Below are 21,543 nucleotides of genomic sequence, written 5' to 3' on the forward strand. Positions count from 1 at the left end.
CAATGCCTTGCCCCACCCCTGCCTGCAGACTTACTTCTTCTGCCCAACTAACCCATGGGAGGTTGCAGGGGGCGAGGTGGCACCCCCTTCCAGCAGAGCCAGGCAGCCCCATGGGGGAACCCAATTGGCCAAAGCGCCTAAATCTCAAACCGGCCCCCTGGGCGTTAAATCTGGGAGCCGGCAGGGGCGGCAGAGGAGGGTGAGCCCTCGCTAGTCCCCGTAGCCTGGCACCTGCCGCCTTCCAAGCGAGGCTCCGGAGACGCCGCCTTGACCGAGGGAGGGCGCCTCGGTCCGCCGAAGTTCCGCTCCCTCCCTCCTCCATCTCCCGCCCGGCGCTGGGGAGAGGCAGGTCCCCGCCCCCGCCCTAGCCGCGGAGCTGTCCTGGCCGCCGCCAGACGCCTCGGGCTGCCTCCGCCGTGCGCCTTCGGAAGAGCAGAGCAGAGCAGAGCAGAGCAGAGCGCGGCGGCCGGCCGGGCGAATTCCGGCGATGCGGGGAGGGGACTGAGCAGGAGTGGTGAGTGGCAAGCGAGGCAGGGGGCGCCCGCTGGGCGGATCCAGCCATTGCGCCGGGAAGGAGGCGCTGCTGTCCCGGGGTGGGGGGTGCAGGCAGGACCCCCCCCCCCCAAATCTGGATGTCTTCAAAGCACTTGCTCCGGATTGGGAGGGAAGGCGCAGTTGTTTCCCTAACTAAACTAAAGCTGCCGCTTAATTCGGAGTGAGGGGTTTCGTTGCATGGGAACGAATTTACCAACCCCTTTGGACTCGGCTGTCACTCCTCGGTCCGTTCCTGCGTCTGAACGCACTTGTTTCATTTGGATGTCGCCTCTGCTTCGGACTTCGTGGAACTTGTTTCATGCCCTAAGAGAGATTATTTCTTGTTCTTTGTTTCCCCAGGAACAGGCTTGGTTCTGATTCGGCGTTCCCCTCCACCCCTTTGCCCCTCCCTTACCATCCGCGATTTGGAATGTAAAAGCTTCATTGTCCGCTCTAAATGCGTTTCCCAAAGGGAGGCAGGACCATGCCGCCAATACGTGCGCGCGCTCGCCTGCCCGGATTTGAGAAGGGGTTCGTGCCCTTCAGAGAGACGGGGATGCCCTGAGTGAGTTAGGCTCATTAGTGGGCAGTAGAACTGGAGAACAGCCTGGACTGTGGCAGGGTCGGAACGATTTGAAATGGGCTGCTATGGCAGTCCCAGGAGGGGTACTGCCTTCTGTAAGTGTGCCCTGGACAGGGAAGCAGGTATGCAATAAAGCCCAGGCAGCCAGAAGCGAGATTTTTGCAAACCAGGATCCCTTACGTTAAATTGCACCGTTCCAGTCCCATTGTCTATAATCACAGAGTTCAATTGAGCTGGGTTTCCTATTGTACGGTCAAACCCTAGATAAGGAGCAAACTGGCTTCTTCCCTTATCACAGACCTCCTTTCTGATAAATGGAGGGCAGCTCTTTTAAGATAGAGCTTCCCTAGGGTGACTTTTTCATCCAGAATCCTGAACTGTAATATAATTTACAGCTACATCCAATCCAGACTGTGTGCTAACCTTAGCAATTGTACCTATATTAATATGCAATTAGATAGCACTTCTGCTCACCAATGGTTTATAATGCTGTTCAATGCTGATAGGCTGGGGTATGTGATTAATAAGGAGTCACTGAGGATTAAACAGGTTTTTAAACTCCTTGAGCCTTGTAGGCCAATAGCAGCTACTGCGAGGCAAATGGCTGATAGATAAAGAAACTTGTGGCTCTTGTCCCGCCATCCATGCATACAGCTCGGAACAGTTTAGAACAAACACAATGACAAACCCTACTCGAGCAATGTGACCCTCAGTCAGGAAATCTTGCTATGCCCTTAAGAAAGGAGTCCCTTGAACAAAGCAACCTTAGAGGCTTCCTGAAGGGCTTGGGTGGATGGAGGCTTCCAGGGTCAGCCCCAGGTGCCCATTCCCAAGGGCAGGAGCAGAGGCAAAGAAGGTTCTTGGGTGAGCCTGATCCTTGCAGTGCGGTGCAGTGCAGTTGATACAAAACAGAGCCATTGGGCCTGGTGAGCTGAACTGTTTGGCTTCCGATGGTTGAAAAGAGCAACACAGAATGGGACATGAATGCTCAAAGGGCCACCTTGGCTGATCTTGAAAATAGTGATACCAGTTATTAGTACAAAGCATGGCTAGAGCCTCGTATTCCCACAGGGTGGGTCTTCGTGGGCATTTTAATCCTGAAGTTTAAATGCATGAATCTGTTGCTGCTAAATAAGATTAAGCCATCGTTGTTGCCACTATTGTAAATTATTGGATCTTATTGTTATTTTATGGTTTTTAGGGAACAGGGTTATGTAAGCCGCCTCGAGCCTTCGAGGGGAGGTGGGGTATAAATACAACAACAACAACAACAACAACAACAATAATAATAATGATAATAAATAAGTTCTACCTAACACAGAATCCAGGCAAAAGCATAACAATGCAACTGGTTTCACAAGCACACTGATTTCACACACACACCTTCTAATTCTTAGAAGGCATTGGTAAATTCGGGCAGCAGTGTTCTTCAAATTATTCTTTGTCCAGTTATTCCTGCAGTAAATTCTAATGATGGGGAACAAATTAGATAAGGCTCATAGACACCAGTGATCGAGTCTTCCTGCAGGTTCTTTTTCATTAGATGCAGCTCTATGTGCCTCTGAATTAAATTAGGGGTAGAGTTGTGGGGTAGGATCACTTTCCCTCTCTTCCGTGTCATTTTCCTGGTTCAAATCACTGGGCAAATCAGGCATGAACCACCATTCTTTTGTTCCCTTGTCAGGAATAGCAACTCACATCAGGAAAATGGTATTTAAACCTGTCTGTCTTCCCCCAGGACAATTTCTGATCAAATCGGATGTGTGTGTGTGGGGGAGCTTTCATTTTTGTTATTTTTTTTTTAAGGTATACCATTGTCACATTTGTCTGCTGGTGTTAACATGTGGCAGAATAGGTCACATGACCAAATATTTACACTTGTTTATAGCCAGTAGCAGAAGATTTGTACATATGTTTTTAAAAAGTTTCCACTGATGAAAAATTCTATCAACAAAAGGCTTTAGGGCCGTTTAATGGAACAGCCCAGGCAAGCCTGATCTCATCAGATCTTTGAAGCTAAGCAAGTTGGTCCTTGGCTAGTATTTGGGGGGGGAGACCTTCAAGGAATGCCAAGATTACTGTGCAGAGGCAGGTGATGGCAAACCTCCTCTGAACACCTCTTGCCTTGAAAACCCTACAGCAGTGGTCCACAACCTTTCTTAGGCTGCGGATCGGTGTGGTGAGGAGGGTGATCCGGCAGCCGTGCATGCGCGGCTGCGCATGAGCAAATGCACATGCGTGGTAAGCCCATGCATGCACGTTTGCACCATGCACGGCCACAAATGTGCATGCAAGGCTATTTTGCGCATGCACGTTTGCGCCGGCAGCTGCGCTTCCCTCTCCCCCCCTCCCGCAGAAAGAAGCTTGCTGGGCCGCAAGCTGATCGGCTGCTTTGGTGGCCAATTTGCTTGCGGCCTGGGAAATTTCTCACTGTGGGGGGGGGGGAGGGAGCTGCGGCCCGGTGCCGGGGCCTTCTCGGCACCGGTGGTTGGAGACCAATGCCCTACAGGATCACCGTAAGTCAGCTATGACTTGATGGTACTTCCCACCACCATTTCATTTTAATAATGTGCCAAGTGTGCCTCTCTTGCTATTATAACAAAAATTCCTTTTAGCTCGTTTTGGGGTAAAGGGCCATAGCTTGGCAGTAGAGAACGTGCGTTGTGTGTTGAAGATCCCTGACATCTCCAGTTAAAGGGCATTTTGATGACAGTGTTGAGAAAGACCTCTGCTTGAGGAGCTGCTGCCGGCCAGAGTGGGCAATATCAGATTAATAAATCTGATTTAGTCCATGGGAGCTTCATTAAGTTGGAGCATTTTGCTGGCTCCTGAGCCAAACCTAGGAAGCAATCACACGATCATTTGGAGAAGCTACTTTCTCATCCAGGAGATGATGCAAGGGTTCACTCCTTGTTTCTCCAAATTGTTGTTTCATCTAGTTTGGCAAGTTATTTCTGGAGATCTTTATAGCCTGCTGGGGATTGTGCCATCCTGAGCCATTGCAGCCATGGCTCCCTGACTGCTCTCCCCTGACTTCAGCTTCTTGAAAGGATCCAAAGTCCAATGAACGGAGATTCCCTTTCTCTCCTGCCACTCCTCAAAGGAGTCTGGAGTACCCACTCTCAAGGGGTCAGCAGACCCCTGGGAACAATGCTATGTACAGGTCTGTTCTGGGACATAGGGATCAGCAAAAAACAATCTCCCCTGGCTCTGCTGGCAGAAGGGTCCTTGCTGATGATAAATAAGGTTTGGAACCAACCCCAAAAGTTGTCCAAGTCATTGTGACCTATTTGTTTGTAGATGCTGTAAAGTAATTCTGAAAGACTTATTTGTATGTGCCATGCTGATTCACTGTACATTTAACAGTCCAAACTCTGATAATGCTTTTCACATCGATTTGTTGGGATTGATGTTAGACTGATGAAACTGTAACTTCCTGGCTGTGTTTTTGGATTGGTAACTTTAAATCAATTTTACCCTAGCTACCTTCCAGTTTTCATGTAGGGGGGCTGATTTTTTAGTGATAACTTACCTCTCTACAATCCAGTCGTTAACAAACCCTGAACAGAGTTGAAATCAGCGACTTCAGAAAGGTATGAGTCTGCTTAGAACTGTGCTGTTAGTTTGTTATCTGGTTTTAAAAATATTCTTGATGTTGCTGCTTGTCAGAGTTCTTCACATGCTTTCTCTGGAGGCAGTAGCTCAGGTGCTACTTTCCACTGTATTCTACAGTAAACTCTGGTACAAATAATCAATTAAGCCGCCTCCCCCATTTTTGCTATTATCTAGAAGTGGCACTGCCCTTCTAGCTGGTTTTTGCCTTTTGATCAAGGCATTATATGACTAGTTTTTACGAGCTGCACCCAAACTCCCGTGCTTGGAAGGACTTTGCCAAAGTGGATCTTCCCCACCATACCTTTCCCACAGCAGCATCCAACACCCCAAAAACCAGCTGCTGAAGGCCAGGGTAGTCCCCTGAGCAGTGTATCATGTGGCTATGAGGAGCTGTGGCCATAAAGGGGAGAATCAGGACTCATACTTGTGTGAGGAGCGCAAGCTATGAAAGTAGCAAAAACGCAAGAGTGTGGAGAGATAATGTTGTCCGATTTCCTCTTTCTTGTCTCCTTTGTGTTGCATTGCTGAGGAGGGTTCTATGTAAGGCTGCCAGCTCTTGGAGGGGGGGGGGAGGCTGGCAGTGTCTGAGAAAAGTGGAGTTTGGGAAGGGAGCTCAGTGGGGGATGTGATGCTGTGGAGTTTACCTTCTGAAGCTGCCATTTCCTCTAGAGGAACTACTGATCACTGTGGTCCAGCAGTTAGTTGTAATTCCAGGAGAGCTCAAGGTCCCTCCTCAATGTTGACAATAACCTTACCCCTGAACTGCAGCAATGTTTTTTTTTGGAGGGGGGGCATGCTGCTGGGGAAAAGAGGAGTATAGAAAAGAGGAGTACAGAAAAGAGCTGCAAATTCTTTCCATTTCCAAGAATTTGGATCCAGCCCCACATCTTTAGCAATTTGCTCTTCAGATTCCTCTTTTGCTTGCACAGCCTGGCCCTTCCCTGCCAGCACCAAACAAGTTAGCATAGCAGCTCAGTTCTGATAATTTGTGAGCAGGCGACAGTGGCCTGGGCTGAGATCAGTGCCTGCTACTCTCTCTCTCTCATGGTGCTGTGGGAAAGATGGAAAGGGGTTACTCCCAGAAGCTGAATACTAAGCTCTGTTCTCTGTGGAGAAGATTTATTTATTTATTTATTTATTTATTTATTTATTTGTTTGTTTGTTTGTTTGTTTGTTTGTTTGTTTGTTTATTTATTTATTTATGTGGCTTTTAGGACACCCCTCTCTGAATAGTCTCGGGGTGACTTACAACAAAGCATAAAAACAATCCGAGTACAAAACATATATAAAACCAAAAAATTTCCTGCTAAAATTATTACACTACATTTCAGTACTTAATAGCTTTGTCTATGGATACATGTGCGGAAACCCTGCTTCTTCATCCTTCTAAGCCACTTGCTACAGACCCAAAATGGCTTCTGCTGTTAAAAGTCAGAAACATGGCTGCTTCCAGGGTATTGATGATGATTCATACTATATTGTGGGTAGGTGTGAATTTATTGATATTCCCTTATTGTACTGTAATAGTTATTTTAACATGACTGCTTAAGGGCCAAAACTTTTGCCATAATTTCACATTTCATCTGTGACATTGGTTGCTGCCTGTGGCTGGTTATGCATATATAGACAAAAGGGACGTGTTTTACAACCAAAAAGAAAGAAAAACCTATCCCAAGGCTACTAGCAATGTTTCAAACTTTATATAGAATAAATAAAATAAAATAAAAGGACTCTTCTTTCTGTATGGCTTTATTGCAGGATCCAACCAAAATGGATTTCTAGATATCTCCCGTTTTCAAGGTAAATTTTCTGCTCCCGGAGCAGTTGCATTATTAGCATCCCTACACTGCAGAGCCAAAGGCCAGGGTATACTTTAAACAATTTCATTTCATAGAGGTATTGAAGTACCAATTCATTTACAAGTGAGAGGAACAACCACTGAGGAAAATGTACCTTGAAAATAAAGGTATAATAAAGGTATAAAGTTTGCAAACATTGCTAGTAGCCTTGGGATAGGTTTTTCTTTCTTTTTGGTTGTGGCTGGTTATGGACAAACAGGACCCAAACTAAGCCTTGCTTATATATTCTAATGATAGAGTTACCAGACCCCCCTGGAGGAGATGGGGGGTCCTCCACTTCCAGGCCCTGCTCATCCAGCTGGTGATTAGCTGGCTGACTGAGGACTTACCAGTAGAAAGAGGAAGGCCTAGGCCATGCTACCAGCATCACACCAGAAATGAGGTCATAGCAGTTTCTGGGTGATACTGGACAAAAATACTGTGGTAGAAGCCAGTTTTACTTTTTCTTCTGACAAATTCCCCCCTTTCCTCCACTGGTTACCAGAAAGGATCGGCCAACCCTATCTATTTCTAATAAAGAACATCCCAACATAAGAGAAACCATGGTGGATCTAGTCCAGCATTCTATATCACATGATGCCATCAGCAGTTCCACCAAGGGGCAGAACTCCAGAAACTCTTCCACTGTTGCCCCCCAAGCACCTAGAATAGAGAGCAATGCTGCCCCAGACATCGGAAGGTGTTCCATCCCCTTCCTTAAAATCATAGAATCATACAGTTGGGCCACACAGGCCATTTAGTCCAACCCCCTGCTCAACGCAGGATCAGCCCAAAGCATCCTAAAGCATCCAAGAAAAGTGTGTATCCAACCTTTGCTTGAAGACTGCCAGTGAGGGGGAGTTCACCACCTCCTTAGGCAGCCTATTCCACTGCTGAACTACTCTGACTGTGAATTCCCCCCCCCCGATATCTAGCCTATATCGTTGTACTTGTAGTTTAAACCCATTACTACACGTCCTTTCCTCTGCAGCCAGCAGAAACAGCATCCTGCCCTCCTCCAAGTGACAACCTTTCAAATACTTAAAGGTAAAGGTAAAGGTATCCCCTGTGCAAGCACCGAGTCATGTCTGACCCTTGGGGTGACGCCCTCTAGCGTTTTCATGGCAGACTCAATACGGGGTGGTTTGCCAGTGCCTTCCCCAGTCATTACCGTTTACCCCCCAGCAAGCTGGGTACTCATTTTACCAACCTTGGAAGGATGGAAGGCTGAGTCAACCTGGAGCTGGCTGCTGGGATTGAACTCCCAACCTCATGGGCAAAGCTTTCAGGCGGCTGCCCTACCACTCTGCGCCACAAGAGGCTCTCTTCAAATACTTAAAGAGGGCTATCATGTCCCCTCTCAACCTGCTTTTCTCCAGGCTGAACATTCCCAAGTCCCTCAACCTATCAATCTTCATCAGTTTAATTGCCCTTTTTGACACCTTTTCCAATGGGTGACCTTGGGCTCGCCACGGCACTGATAAAACTGTTCTGACCGGGCAGTGATATCAGGGCTCTCTCAGCCTCACCCACCCCACAGGGTGTCTGTTGTGGGGAGAGGAAGGGGAAGGCGACTGTAAGCCACTTTGAGCCTCCTTTGGTTAGGGAAAAGCGGCATATAAGAACCAACTCCTCTTCTTCTTCTCTTCTAAATGTTGGGCTCCAATATGTATTGGACGATAAGGAAGGCCGAGCGTCAAAGAATTGAGGCTTTTGAACTGTGGTGCTGGAGAAGACTCTTTCGAGTCCCTTGGACTGCAAGGTGAACAAACCGGTCAGTCCTAGAGGAGATCAGCCCTGACTGCTCCTTATAAGGCCAGATCCTGAAGAGGAAACTCAAATACTTTGGCCACCTCATGAGAAGGAAGGACTCCCTGGAGAAGAGCCTAATGCTGGGAGCGATCGAGGGCAAAAGAAGAAGGGGACAACAGAGAATGAGGTGGCTGGATGGAGTCACTGAAGCAGTAGGTGCAAATTTAAATGGACTCCGGGGAATGGTAGACGACAGGAAGGCCTGGAGGATCATTGTCCATGGGGTCGTGATGGGTCGGACATGACTTTGGACCTAACAACAATAACAAATATGTATTACTTTGCGCTTGCCCATGTTGAACCTCAATTGCCACGTTGATGCCCGCTCACTTAGTCTCAACAGATCCCTCCAGAGTGCCTTACAGTTCTCCCTGGTTTTTATCCTCCTGAACAACTTACTGTATTCTGCAAACTTAGCCATAACACTGCTTATTCCCAACTCCAAATTGATAACAAACAAGTTTAAAAGCACTGGATCTAGTACTGAATCCTGCGGTATACCACTGCTCACTAGCTTCCACTGTGAAAACTGGCCATTTATACTCACTCTCTGTTTACTGTCAGTTAACCAGGTTTTAATCCACAAGGGGACTTGTCCTCTTATTCCATGACTGCTGAGTTTACTTAGGAGCCTTTGATGAGGAACTTTATCAAAAGCTTTCTGGAAGTCTAGATAAACACAGTCTACTGGGTCACCCTTATTCTGTTCTGTTCTTGTACCAGGTGCCATGGAGTTATTATGCTGCCAATGAGGGGTAAAATAAAACCCCAATGACCATGGCAAGGTACAGTGCCATGCCAGAATCTGATGAATGGTCTGAGAGAAGGAATATATCTTTAAAGCAAACAAGGCTGAAGATGCAGACCATCAGAAACCTATATCTTTCTGGGCAAAAGATGCATACCCTCTTAAGAAACCTGGTGGCGCCTCAGAAGTCAGGTGAGAAACTTTGAAAAATTGTGCACTCTGGTACAACCACATGTATGCGCACAGCTTTCAATAGTGTTCCATTTCCTTAAGCTTCATAGTTGCTAGCAGGAAGCTAAGGTAACTCTTTCTGAATTTGTCATGGAGATGCATTATTTAGCTGATTTCTGTGAGTGTGGCCAGATAAACCCTGGGTTTGACTGCATGCTGACTTTGCAGGTATGCACAACATCTTCAATCACTGATGAGCCCATAGAAGGACAGTTTGCCTGAAATTTTAGTCACGGAGAAGGCCCCAACCTTTACAGGGGCCACTTTCTGGGGTTTTGTGGAACTCAATGGTATTTAGCGCATATTACCCTTCCTCAACGGGTGAGCAGACTAGGTATCATGGGCAGTTCTGTCGAACAGCACTGCGTGTCCTGTAATACCCAATAATATTTGGGTATCTGCTTTTGAGGGAGCCAGATGATGGGTGATGGAGAAGGTGAGGGAACAGACAGGCAGGACTGTCTTCACGACGGATACTTGAGACATCTGGACCACATTTATAGGATGCATTTAGATTAGGGTTACCAACTTCAGGTTCAGGAATGCAAGGAGATTTGAGGGTGCAGCCTGGGAGGGTGGGATTGAGGGAGGGTTGGGACCTCTGTTGGGTATAATGCCATAAAGTCCTCCTCCTAAAGCCGCCATTTCTTCTAGGGGAAGTGGAACAAGTGTTTTAAAGAAACAAATAAAGCAATCTATGTTGTTGGAAAATCAGTTGCAATTCTAGGAGATCTCCAGCATCCACCTGGAAGTTGACAACCCTACAGTAGGGTATCCGTTGGGACTTTTGGACTAGCTTGGTCCTGAGTCCCTCCGGAAAAATAGAGCTGCAGAGTAAGAGAGCACTTGAAAGTATGTAGTTATTAGTTACCCTTGTGGATGAGGCACAGATTCAGTATCACAGCGCTTTGAAGCATTCACACTCTTTACTGTGTGGTTATTTACAGAAATATATCATATTTATCTGCTTAAGAAGAGTGCAAAAGAGTAGCTAAAAAGCAGCACATTGCATGCCTCTTGTGGTTCGGCTGCACATAGACTATATCCCACACATCAGCAGAGCTGAGAGCCTTAATGGCTGTTGCCTCTTGCTTGAGCAAAGCACACTCAGAGCCTTTTCTTCCTGAAAAAGCAGCAAGTAGGCAGTGGTGCATCATCAAAAAAAGGAGTCAGACCATGTACTGGCGTTTTCCCACTGCTCATGGCTGCAATTCCCAGCACTGGCCATCTGGCACCACTAGTGAGCACACAGGTGCACCTTATCTACTTAAATAGCTTAAGGACAGCCCTTCAAGGCTAACCTCACCCAATTACTTGCTGATTGTAATTCCAATAGTATCCAATAAGTGAAAGGGGGGCAGTAGCAGGGCAAGGTTGGTAAGAACACAGTGCAGATGGGTTGGTCCTAGAGACATCTGAGGAAGGGCTAATCCTATCACAGAAGGTGACCAATAATCAGAAGCAGACCTACATGAACCCAACCTATCAGAACTGACTATGGAGCAGGAGCCCCAGGGTAATGAGGGTGAAGATCTATCACAAAACAAATTCTGAAATTACTGTTCCTGCCTCCCCTATAATTGGGGGAGAATAAGAAAACTGAATTCCTTCAATGTATTTCTCTGGTTTATTCTTGTTTTTATATGTAAAAACAAAATCTCTGCTTGGGTTTTATATGCTGGATGCTGAGACTCTGCTTGTAGATCATCTGATAGATGCATCAGTTACCCAAGTCCATACATTATCCAGTAACTCATTCTGGCTTGTGATAGTTCTGCATGCACAAATAACTCCCTTGAAAGTTAAGAAGGGGAGCATTCTATACTTATGACGGCAGCAGAGGGCCATGAATAGTTAGTAACCTGCGCTTGTCCGAAAATCTAAAAATGATGCAAAAAGCTTCATACTAACTTAAATACTGAGATTGTTTCCATATTACAGGCTCAGCTGCCAGCTTGTCCTTTAGAATCCTTCTCTTGGAGTCTTTAAATGAAAGCTTTGCTGCACTTATTTTAGTTTGGGAGACCATGTATAGACTTCCTAAACCATAATTTCAGAAGATCTTAAATTATAAAAGCCTCTAGACTCTAAATTAGTGGTAACTGGAGTTCTACTAGTGTCTGCCCTTAACAAATTTTAGCGTGGAAGAGACTGTTTTGAGCTAGAAAAGAATACAGCGTGAAATATTGTATATACCTCTTCACTTGTCAAAACATTGTCTATGTGACTTGTATTTTACAGTAGTTCCCAAGTATCAAGAAGGATGAAGGGAAGAGTGGAATTTTGACAGTTCTTTGTCTTTTACATTCTTACAGACATCTTTACAGGTTCTTCCCGGGGCCTGGGGACCAAGCCCTATGAAGAAAGGCTGGGAGGGACTTGGGAATGTTCAGCCTTGGAGAAGAGGAGGTTGAGAGGGGACATGATTGCTGTCTTTAAGCATTTGAAAGGTTGTTACTTAGGGAAGGGCAGGGAAAGATTCCTGTTGGCAGCAGAGGGTAGGACCTTCAACAATGGGTTTAAAACTAGGTAGAGAACAATATTGTCTAGATATCAGGAAAGAATTTTTCACAGTCTGAATAGGTCAGCAGTGGAATCGACTGCCTAAGGAGGTGGTGAACTCCCCCTCACTGACAGTCTTCAAGCAGTGGATAGATACTTATCCTGGATGCTTTAGGCTGATCCTGCGTTGAGCAGGGGGTTGGTCTCGATGGCCCTTCCAACTGTGATCCTATGAAATGGTATACAAAATAATCTGTGTCTGTCAGCATTATTTGTAGAGTACAGCTGCAGCTTCTTTTATAGACAAACATGAGTCACACCTATGGACGTTTAAAAATGCCACAAAGGCCCAATCAGGATTTTCCCACAATTGTTTCAGCAGTTGAAAAGGCAGGGTGTGTGTGAGTGTGTGTGCATGCATGTGCGCACTGCCTATGCTGCTGCTGCTGGCCTGATTAGTACTGGGCTCTAATGGCATTTTTAAATCAGTTTAAAATGGGGCCCATGGTTCAGACCTATGGATGCTGTTACATATAGTGGAGCCCTTCGAAGAGAGCTTGTACCCTAGTATTGATTTGTACTATAGCACTCAAGCATTTATTAAATAAGCATAATGACTAAAAATCATGCAGAGGATTTGCTACAGGAAAAGCAGCTAATGCTGTGAATGCATATTCATGTGTATGGCACATGCATTTTAAGGAAACTTGCTTGAGTTGTGCTATGAAAGGCCAACAAATAAGCTCAGAACGTGTACAGGACTCTGAAATATGTAACTGCAGCTGATTCCAGATCAGTACTGCCTGAATGTGATAATGGCCTGGTGAGAATGAAGCCAGCAGAATGGATGTGGTTTGAACTGGCCAGATAACATCCTCCTCAACTCTGAAATACCAGCTGAGTGGGAGGGGTTACAGCTCAATAAGAAAATGTCAAATGCAGAAGTTCCCAGGATGAATCCTGGCATCTCCACCTGAAAGAAATTCAGGCAGCACAGCTGGCAAAGTCTTTGCCTGATACTCTACAGCTGCTTTCAATCAATGTAGGCCAGTGATTACCAAACGTTTTTGTTGCCAGCCTTTTGGTCTACTGCAGAAAGAGAAAGAGAGGGGGGGAGGGAGAGGCTAGGAGCAAGCAGGAGAAGGCTTTTCCAGCCTCTGAAAGATGGAGGCTTTTGGGGAAGGGTTACCAATTCTGGGTTAAGAAATTTCTAGAGTTCTAGGGTAGAGCCTGGGAAGGAGGAAGGGAAGGATCTCAGTAGGAATATGATCCCATTCAGCCCACTTTCTGAAGCTTTTGTTTTCTCCAGGAAGTTAAGCAGGGTTGGCTCTGATCAGCACTGGGATGGGAGACCACCAAGGAAGTCCAGGGTCACTACTACCCAATGAGAGAGGGTCACAACTACCCCACCTTGGAATGTCCCCTGCTAGCAAAACGCAGCAGGAAGAGTCAGACTGCTGCTGTCCTTCTGCCCCCAAATTCCTCACAGTCCCCCTGGATTCTTCCATTGCCACAATGGGGGCATACTGTCCATTTGTGAACCCTTAATGTAGATCATTGATCATTGTAGATCAAGCCAATAGTCTTACATGATGTAAGGCAGCTATATATATTTAAGGGGAATGCCTGTGGTGGAATACATGCTTTGCAGAACATCCTATGTTCAGTCCTTGGCATTGCTGAGTAAAGGATCTGAGGGAGTAGGTATTGAGAGAAAGGCCTTTCTCTGCCTGAGTGCCTCGGGGAGAATTACCACGTGGAGTCAACTGTACTGAGCTTGGTAGACCAACAGTCTCATGCAAAACGAATCAGTTTCTTATGTATACATGTACATTAAGATACACAAAGAAGGTATATGAAGGTGCTGACCATTGTGTTTATTATTTGTTTATCTTGTCTTTCCTTCAGGGAAGCATAGATGCTCATTTTTCTGTTCCATTCTGAGACTGATACTCTGCTTATCAAATCATACTAATTATTTGGTAATAATCGGGGGGGGATTCCATCCCACTTGCAATTTTTGGGACGCAACACATAGAGATATAACTCTATAACTTTGGACTTTCGCAACATTGTCACCAGCACATTAGTAAACTATGTCCCAATTCACAGTCTGTTAAAGTTTTCTTTTAATAAGCAGAGAATTACCTGGGGCATAGAACAACGTGATAAATCTGCTGACTTCTGAAGCTGGAATGTTTTAAAATGTAAGATATTGAGGTAACAATGCCCCATGAAGTTTTTCAAGAAGAAAAAGCACTGAAGTGAAGTATCAGTAGTCAGGTTTTCACTGGAGAATGGGGTGGGGGGAGGGCTGTAAACTATTGGAAGGGGGAGTGGGGATCAAGCCCTTCTGGGAATTCTTGGAGGGGCCAGTGTCCCTTCAGCTGTCAGGTAGCATCATGAAGCTGCTTTAGGTTTAAACTATGCAGTCTTATCCTCTCTACTTGCACAGAGACTACCAAATCTACTTTCTTCCTCTGGGGCTTTGGGGTATTTACTTACGTACACAGGCACACCCCTCTACTACTTTACCTTAATTTTTTTTTGTTGGGATCTTTGGAAGTTCTGCCTAAAGCCCTACTTTCAACCTGTGGATCATTGAAACAGACAGCATACTGGAAATTAAGATGGTTTTGATATCTGGACCTTGCAGTGTTTACAAAAAAGAAATTGAGGGGATGGGAATATCTCTGTCTTTAGCCATATATGTTTTGGGGGGAGGGGTGAACAGTGACATGACTCAAAGTTAAGGTGTGTTTTAGTATTCTGAAACTTATAGCTTTAGAGAAAAAAACTGAAGATCTGGGAATAATCATTTTTTCTATCTGTCTGTACATGGTGAGGAGGAGATAAACCTGGGTCCATTCCCCACAACTTAAATGTAGCAGAAGTCTTACCTTTGGTAAATGCTATTAATTCAACATTCCGCATGACGTCGTACACAATCTGCAACACTCCTACAACACTCCCACAAAAATCGCTTCGTTGTAGTGCTTTTCGGGAAATCCAGAAAAGCGGATTCACCCTAAAAAAGCCGCTAGACTCTTGAGAACAACCTTCAACACATCTGAAAAAGACATGTGCATTCTCAATGTAGCAGTAGAAAGAATGTCCCCCTCTTGCTCTCGCCCCCGAGCTTTCGGAGACGCGATCGCCATTTTTCCCCCTTAAACCGGCGAAAGCGATGAACGAGCGAGGCTTCTCCAGCTAAAGTTCCTCCACAGAAGTGATTAACAGTAAAACAAAGCTCCCTACTGCAAGTGTCTTTAAAGTTCCCAAGCACAATACAATCCCCTGTTCAACACTGGCTGTAATTTCAGCCACAATTTTTTTTTTTTACTTGAAGAGCGTGTAAACGATTGCCAGCTCCTACGCCAGCGAAAAAGGTCTTTCTGAGACAATGAATGAATAAATATTCGTTGCGACTGGTGTGTTTGGGTTTTTAAAAAACAGTTTTTAAAGGGAAAGGGGCTTTTCGGGAGCACGAACACAACAGTTCATTGGCTGTTCTGTTGGTTGACGGCCAGGGGCGGGAAGAAGCATGGAAAAATATCGCTTCCTTTGTTGCGATTCCAGCGAGACCGGAAACCTGTGGGGAATGAATACAATGCTACTGGGACTTCAATATTCCACTAAAATTAATGTTTTCTTTTAATAAGAAACCGTTCAGATCCGCAATTAGCCACAAAGCACACTATGTGGCCTCGGGCCAGTCACACACAGGTGTAAATTATGAAGGGGGAGGAAATATTTCTTTCATACATTAATGAACATAGTTGTTCTCTCTTGCCCTGGAGGGACGGACCAGAACCAATAGGATGGAATTTATTCAAAAGAAATTCAGTCTACACATCAGGAAGAAGTTCCTGACAGTTAGAGCAGTTTCTTAGTGGAACAGGCTTCCTCGGGAAGTGGTGGCTTCTCCATCTTTGGAAATTTTTAAACAGAGGCTGGATAGCCATCTGACGGAAAGGCTGATTCTATGAAGCTTCAAGGGGGTGGCAGGTTACAGTGGATGAGCAATAGGGTTGTGAGTGTCCTGCATAGTGCAGGGGGTTGGACTAGATGACCCAGGAGGTCCCTTCCAACTCTTTAATTCTATGTTTCTATGAAATATTTACTCAAATTGTCTCAGTGAAATTTCCACTTCCTTTGCTTGAGATTCAGACTACAAAAAGTGATAAAAAACACACACCCCCCCCATGTTTAATTGTTGATGGCTTGTGAGTTTTGGAACTGTAAATAATTTGATATTTAAATATTTTGATATAGTTTATAATTGCAGACCTGGAACAGGTTTAGCCTCCCCCCCTCCCCAGGAATAGAAAAGTCTGTGCCCCTGCTAGAGAAGAGTGTTTTACAATGCCCAAACTTTGAACACAAGATGTTAGAAAACCAACATAAAGAAAAATAAATATAGGTTGGATCCAACTATCCATCAGCAGAAGGCGCAGAGTTGTGTATCTTCTTTGCTTCCCCCCTCCCCCAAGTCTCTTCTGACCTGAAGAAAGTTGATTCCTATCATCACTGGATAACTATGGATCAATAGACAAATGGGTCAGACTGACACAGTGGGGAGGGGAAAGGGGTGAAATTGCACTTCCTGCCTCTTCTGTCATTGCAGCTCTGTGGACACTATAGTCCTCCAACTTGCATGGTCTCATGCAGGTTTCACAACCCTGGCCTGATAGGTAGAGGGAAAAGTGGGGAAGATCCATGGTTCGTGCATGAGCAGATTTCTGGATCCAACTGGTGTTGTTAGTCAATGCTGATGCTGGGATTCTTTCTCTGTCCTAAGCACATACCTGTCTGTGGTGAGGTAGGTCATTTCTGCAGCCACAAACATGTACTTGCTTGATTGTTGCTGGAATTTGGGAGTAGTGAATATATCATAAGCACAACCTTTCCATGTTTTTCATAGTGTTTCTGGCTAGTTGAACTTGTACTGTTTGGTTTTTTTTGCAGACCAGTAGTATTAAATAGCGAAGCCAAAGTGTTGTTTAATGATGCACCAGAAACTTCTAAATTCCATGATGACTGATGACTGATCACTAGTCTTTATCTTACATTAAAAAAATTAGTTGGCCCATCCACAAAGAGTTTTTTTGTAAGAAATATTGCATAATAGTCAGGGAAACCAGAAATGTTTTGTCTCTTCATTTTTTACCAGTGATACAGAAATCTTTCCCAGTCCAATGTGCAGAGCAGTTACGTTCCTCTGTCCCTTGAGACATTCTTGACTAAGCCTGGATGTTCTGATGCCAAAAAAACAGGCCATTATTTTAGCAAACTGGCATCCAGCAAGAGAGATCTGGTTGCAAACCTTTTCACTACATCTTGGATTGCTTGTCATATTGTTGCGCTGAGTGAAGAGTTAATGGCTCATGGTCAAGTATAGAGATGCCCAGATAAATTTAACAAGAACATAATTAACCCCCTACCAGAGTATTTGTCTTTATGTGTCATGTGTGCATGTTGTTTCTCAACATTCTTTGCTCCAGCACTTTCGTGCTGCTGCTTGTTTACTTACCTCATGGTTTCTCGATGCAATTGTAGCCCTGCTTTTTTGAAATGGGCAGTGGAAGTGCTGTCTCTCCTGCTCCAACGTAATGATATGCAGAGACTAATACTGGCTTCCCGCCTCACAAGTCTTGGGAATGCTTCATATAATCCCATGTTCCTGTCTAAAACTATGGTTGAAATACAAAATATGTTTCCATCACCAGCATGTGTTACAGACCCTTTCAAGGGCATGGATGGGTGAAAATTAGAGCTGTTTAGGGGAAATTGAACATTTTGGGGAAACCAGGTGCATTTCAGCACATCGGGAAAAATAGCGTTACACCAAGTAAATAGCAAAGCGCTAAATATTATCACGTTTCCCAGACACTCTGCACTTTTTTGCTGTCTTGCTCTAGTCTGCTGCCTTTTTGCACTTCTTACCCTCTACAAGTGCTGCTGGAAATGGTGGAAGAGAGCAGTGTGCTTTATACGTGACTCTCTTCTGCCTGTCAGTCAATCCAGGCAGCCAGTCTTCTTTCTCCAGTTTTTAAAGGTCCTGCGATACCCGCTAAATTTTTTAAATTAATAGTTCTCAGTTTAAATGCATGTGCATCTTATCATAGAAGTTGGAATATAGTGTCTCCAAATGGTATGATGCTAAATTTATAGCATGCAGAACTGCCCCAGTTTTCTGTCAGAGGAGTTAGGCAACCCACGTGCTTCTGGTTCAGCAATATTGAATACAATTAGGTATCCTGAAATTAGGGTTACCAAATCCAGGCTAGGAGATCTGGGGGTAGAGCCTTAGGAGGGCATAATTTGGGGAGGGAAGGGACCTTAGTGGGATGTAATAATATAGTATCCATCCTCAAAATCAGCCATTTCATCAAGGGAAAAAGATCTCTGTAGTCTGGAGCCCAGCTGTGATTCCAGGGGAACCTTTGGGCCTCCCATAGAGGTTGGCTGCTCTACCTGGAATAGGCAAGTGCCCTTTCTCCCCAAACACCAGGTACTCAGGGACAATCAGGCATTAACATACACATTAACTACACCTTTTTGCTTGTTATTGCCAGCCCTGTTCTGCACTGGTTCTATATTCTTTAATTGGCACACAAACCTACAAGCATATCATTTTAAAAGCTGGAGAATAAGAATTGGCCAAGAACCTGAGCCTAGCAAGCCCTGAAGATGCTGGGAAGCAAAATCCAAGGAGCCAAGTGCAAGGAAAAGATGGCTGATGGACAGAGTGCTCTTTTGAAGATCTTTCCCACCCCAATCTGTTATTCCTCCCTCCAAATAGCAGTGAAGCTGGCTGGAGAAACAGCACCCATCTGTCCCCTTTGCCCAGTCACTGGCTTGGCTATTGGGAGAAGGAGAGCAGAAGTAGGTATTGAATAGTGGGTTCAGTAAGAGTAAGGCACATGTGTGCCATGACATCAGCTCATTATTGATCATACACAACTGAACTAACAACCAGCCCACCACCCAATCTTATGTACAGTTTAGAGTTCCCACCAAAGCCTGTGATTGGTCCTAAGTAGAATCCCCTCATTGGACAACTGCAACAACCAATAGCAGGCTGGATCCTGTGTGCCAGCCAATGGAAATTAGGCAGTCCCAATGCTAGCGCTGAGATTCCCACTCTCAGTCTCCACCAAACCCTATACACAACTCCCCCCCCCCCCAGTATGTTTTCATCAAGTGGCAGGGGCATGTCAAGATCCATTGAGAATGATAAGGCTCCAGAGGAGTTGGGATTGCTGTGGTCAGAGTGGGAACCTTGGGCATTGCAGCTTGTTCCACTAGTTCCAGGATGTCCATGCTCGGGCTGAAGGGTTGAGTCTCCAGGGTTGTAGGTTCTAGAGCTGTGATTTGGGAGCTGCGGCAGTCACTGGGCCAGGGTCCTGAGTGCCTGGCATGCACCACTGCATCTAGTCCACATGTTGTCATAAGGTGCAGCCATCCGGAGACTTCACTTGGTATGACACAGGACCTGTAGCCCTGGTGACCACTGTGGGAACCTAGTCTGGACTGCTCACATAGTTGTGGACATAGAAGGAGCAAAGGAGCAGGGTGCTATGACTTCCACTTGGTGCAGCGGCCAATGCTAGGTGAGATCAAGGTGGATCTAGTCCAGGCTTGTAGCCAGCCAGCGGCCCATCAACAGTTCAGCAGGGTTCTGGCCTATCATGGAGCTGGGTGTGATGTGCTGTCGGAGTAGGAAGTCCACTAGCCTCAGGAGGATCCTGGTCAGTCCCTCCTTCATGGTCTATTGCCACATGTGGGCTATTCTGCAAAATATCTAAAACAGCAGAATGGGCCCATACTGACAAAAAAGATGTTACTCTAAACATGGGGACCCTCCAGGTTGTAGCAAAATCTTAAAACTTACAAATATTTTACCTGGATTAACCCCCTCCTCCCACAATGTTATCTGCACATGTGCAAATGACTTGCCTAGGCTGCTGACACATCATCTTCCAGGGGCTCTGCTGGCTGCTGAGGTCCTGTAGCCCCTGAGCAAGGGCAGCTCAAGCAGCTGAAGAAGAGGTCAAGATAAGTAGAGGAAGAAAAAGAGATACAAGAATATTGAAAATGAAGGGGAGGGGGTAGGATTGTCAGGGAAAGGGAGGGGAGAAAGGAAGGGTGGAAGATTGTTAGAGAATGAAGAGTAGGAAGAAAGCAAATGTGGGGGATGGGAAGTACCCTTCTTCAAGTTTCTTGGGGGGTTCTCACCTGCATTTTTAATAGCTATTTGGCTAAATCTGAGGATTCTTAAATAGGGTGAATGGAGTGGACAAGACAGATTTTACAAATCCCAGGTTTGTAAAAACATCTGAAATCTATAAATAAATGGGGGGTAAAATCTTTACACCGCCCGTGGCGCCACAGGCGCCACGGACTAAATAAAGCCGTAAGGGCTGTGTAGGAGGAGTTAGGGCGGGCTCGGTCCGGGATGAGGAAGGGTGCCAATTGGCCCCTTCCTCTTGACGGACCATCGGTCGATTCCCACCCCACTCACAAGAAAGCAAGTGCGAGCCGCGCGAAGCGCGGCTCGCAGTTGCTTCCTTGCTGGCGGGCTGACGCGTCGGAGGCGCGAAGTGCCTCCGACGCGTCAGCCCGCCGGCCAGGGAGCCCCCGGCAGTCGCGCGAAGTGCGGCTGCCGGGGGCTCCCTGGCCGGCGGCTTGGCGCGGCGAGAGGCGCAAAGCGCCTCTCCCCGCGTCAAGCCGCCGATCAAGCCTTCCCTGTTAAGCCGCCTCCGCCCTCAAGCCTCCGCCGTTAAGCCGCCTCCGCCGCCGCCGATCAAGCCGCCTCCGCCGCCATCAAGCCGCCGCAAAAAATGGCCGCCATTCTGAAAACACAGCGCCGGGTAAGAAGTCTCCCACTGCCTACTCTCCCACTGCCTCCTAGCGCCCATTGTATTTAGGATACAATGGGCTCTTTTACTAGTCATAAATAAATTATTAAAAATGCCTGTAGCTTGAAGAAACAGAAGGTCACAATGGCCATTGCTAGGCAACCATTCTAGGCTTTGTTTCTTGCAGTAAGGGGAGGGCCCTTTCCAGGACTGTTTTGGCTTTTGAGGTTTGGGCCTGGCAGCCACCACCAGGCTTCCTGTAACTACACATCTTATATGACACACCAAAGCTTGCTCCTGTTTAACAGCAGTCACCATGTGAAAGCCAGTGTGGAGTAGTGGTTAGATCTTCAGGGAGACCCAAGTTCATATCACTAATCTGCCATGGGAGCTCACTAGGTGATGTTGGGCCAGTTACATATTTTCAGCCTGACCTACTTCACAGGGTTGTTGTGAGGATAACAAGATAGAGAATGATATAAGCTGGTTTTTCCCACTGTGGAGGAAGGTACAGTATAAAAGAAATAAATGAAAACTAAATATAGCTGAAAATGGAAGGGAGATAAGTTGGAGAATGGCTGAAAAAGCGAATGGGCAGAAGACAGGGCAGATAAACGTAGGTTGGCTGTTGGGTAGAAAGGAGAGAGCGAACAGGAAAAAGAAAGAGGCTACTGTAAGGTGACCAGATTTTTAAAAAAATAAAGCGGAACACCTGGAAGCGAGACACCCAGAAGGGGGCCAGCCCGGCCCAAAGGTCACGTGGGCGGAGGTGGCAGTCTGGGCCTTCCTCCGACTGGGCTCACCATCGCCACTTGC

At 46.0% G+C, this 21,543-nt stretch overlaps 1 protein-coding gene across 4 annotated transcripts in view; it reads left to right on the forward strand.

The window, feature by feature from the left end:
- Positions 1–304: 304 nt before the first annotated feature.
- Positions 305–21,543, forward strand: part of LPAR3 (lysophosphatidic acid receptor 3) — a 39,609-nt gene continuing 18,370 nt past the window's right edge. The window contains exons 1-2 of one of the 4 annotated variants that reach the window (XM_077333149.1): positions 305–514; positions 9,106–9,322. The gene's annotated coding sequence lies outside the window, so the exon portion shown is untranslated. Of the gene's footprint in view, positions 515–9,105; positions 9,323–21,000; positions 21,127–21,164; positions 21,236–21,543 lie in introns of those variants that run through there. The other 3 variants (XM_077333150.1, XM_077333151.1, XM_077333153.1) reach the window with 3 other exon arrangements.

The sequence above is a fragment of the Paroedura picta genome, chromosome 4, assembly GCF_049243985.1.
Source record: "Paroedura picta isolate Pp20150507F chromosome 4, Ppicta_v3.0, whole genome shotgun sequence".
In the NCBI taxonomy this organism is placed as follows: domain Eukaryota; kingdom Metazoa; phylum Chordata; class Lepidosauria; order Squamata; family Gekkonidae; genus Paroedura; species Paroedura picta.